This window comes from Tasmannia lanceolata, unplaced genomic scaffold (genome assembly GCF_043159265.1).
Source record: "Tasmannia lanceolata isolate RefF3 unplaced genomic scaffold, GAP_Taslan_0.1 ptg000121l, whole genome shotgun sequence".
In the NCBI taxonomy this organism is placed as follows: Eukaryota; Viridiplantae; Streptophyta; class Magnoliopsida; order Canellales; family Winteraceae; genus Tasmannia; species Tasmannia lanceolata.
This window is the reverse complement of record NW_027518797.1, coordinates 82,501-85,000: the sequence shown is the minus strand read 5'-3', so window position 1 is coordinate 85,000 and position 2,500 is coordinate 82,501.

The following is a 2,500-nucleotide window of genomic DNA, read 5'->3' as shown; positions in this document are numbered from 1 at the left end:
CCGGAATGCTTGGCCTTGGCTTGCCCTAGCAGGGCATTGCTGGGTTGGGCTCCCTTGGCCTTTTGGGCGCCTTGGACGATGTCTTGCGAAGACCATGGGCACAAGGCCATGGCATATGGTGAGGAAAGGACCACGGTTGCCAAGGTTAGGCACCGGAATGCTTGGCCTTGGCTTGCCAAAGCAGGGCATTGCTGGGTTGGGCTCCCTTGGCCTTCCGGGCGCCTTGGACACTGTCTTGGGAAGACCATGGGCACAAGGCCATGGCATATGGTGGGGAATGGACCACGGTTGCCAAGGCTAGGCATATAGAGAGGAATCGCATTTTTGCCCGGATAGGCACCGGAATGCTTGGCCTTGGCTTGCCATAGCAGGGCATTGCTGGGTTGGGCTCCCTTGGCCTTCCGGGGGCCTTGGACGCTGTCTTGGGAAGACCATGGGCACAAGGCCATGGCATATAGTGAGGAATGGACCACGGTTGGCAAGGCTAGGCATATAGAGAGGAATGGACCACGGTTGCCAAGGTTGCGCAAGTTTTGGGCATTTTTTGCCCGGATATGCCCAAGTATGCCCCGATAGGCCCGTTACGCCCCGGTATGAACGCGTATGCCCGGATAGACTCGGTATGCCTTGGGATACATGCGTATGCCCCGATAGGCTTGGTACGCCCCGATATGCGCACGTGTGCCCCAGTAGGGCTCGGTATGCCCCGGTATGTACGCGTGTGCCCCGATAGGCCCGGTATGCCCCGATATGCACACGTGTGCCCCAATAGGGGTCGGTATGCCCCGGTAGGTACGCGTGTGCCCCGTAATGCACGTTTCGCAGATCTCCCCGCATGTCCCGCCCCTATATGTAATACTTACTTACTTACTTACTTTCTTTCTTGCTTGCTTGCTTGCTTGCAATGGTTGGGAGTGCCCGGCATGCCCCGCTGCAGAGACCAAGGGCGCAATGACTTGGCACCGCGGATGCCGGGACTCCGGCACTTCCCGTGGCACTGATGGTTGGTTCCAAAGACAAAAGGCCGTGCAAGGCCACCGCACCGCGGATGATTTTGCTCGTGCTGGCGCCGTTGTGTGGCCAAAGAACATGCGCGAATGCTCGTGTCGGAAGGGTTGGTGTCCTGGCCCCGCGGGTGTCACGAATGCTCGGTTGCGAAGACCATGGGACCAGAGCCATGGCACGTCGGATGATGGCTCCAGCTGGCGCCCCGGCACTTTCTGTGGCATTGATGCTCGGTTTCAAAGACAAACGTGCGCAGGGCCAGGGGACCGCGGATGACTGCTCGTGCTGGCCCCGTTGGGCGGCATTGATGGTCGGTTGCAAAGAAAATGCGCGATTGCTCGTGTCGGGGCCTGGCAAGCCAAGGCCAAGCGAGCCATGGCAACGCGGATGATGGCTCCAGCTGGCGCCCCGGCACTTTCTGTGGCATTGATGCTCGGTTTCGAAGACAAACGTGCGCAGGGCCAGGGGACCGCGGAGGACTGCTCGTGCTGGCCCCGTTGGGCGGCATTGATGGTGTGTTGCAGAGAGCATGTGCGATTGCAAGTGTCGGCCGGGTTTGGGTTCCCTTGGGCTTTCGGGTGCCTTGGACGCTGTCTTGCGAAGACCATGGGCACAAGGCCCCGTCCTGGCCCCTTGTTCGATTCGCTCTCGTCTTGCGCTTGCTTCCAAGGTCCTCCATGACCTTCCCCATGGCCTTGCTAGATCCCCCCCATGACGCATGACCTCTGTCCGTTGATTGGTTTTGAGTGCACACCATGCCCGGCTTGGCACCGTGTTGTCGCGTGAGTGGCATTTGGATCGTGCATGCTGGTGGGCTACCTGCCAATGCGCACAAGCCTTGCACACTAGCCTTGCGCACGAGCCTTGCACAAAAGCCTTGGACACAAGCCTTGCGCACAAGCCATGCGCACAAGCCTTGGACGCTAGCCTTGCACACAAGCCATGCATACAAGCCTTGCTCACAAGCCTTGGGCACTGGCCCATCGCAGTAGCCTTGCACACAAGCCTTGCGCACTAGCTTTGGGCACGAGCCTTGCGCACTTGCCTTGGGCACTAGCCTTGCACACAACCCTTGGGAACTAGCCTTGCGCACCAGCCTTGCCCACAAGCCTTGCACACCAGCCTTGCACACTAGCCTTGCATACAAGCCTTGCACACTAGCCTTGCACACAGGCCATGCTCACTAGCCTTGGGCACTAGCCTTGCACACAGACCTTGGGCACTAGCCTTGCGCACTAGCCTTGCCCACGAGCCTTGCACACTAGCCTTGCACGCAGGCCTTGCACGCTAGGCATGCTTGGGCCAGCAGCTCCCGCATCAAGTCGGCGGGTGTAGGCACGGTTGGGCGCAGATCCCGCATCGCCTCGTCGCGTCTGGGCGCAAACCCGTCGCGTCTCGTTGCGTCTTCAGAAGTCGTCGCTAACAGCACCTTTGGTTGCCACTGGTGGTTAGGCGGGTTGGTTGCGCAAACCCTATAGGAGGGTGGCATGCTGCG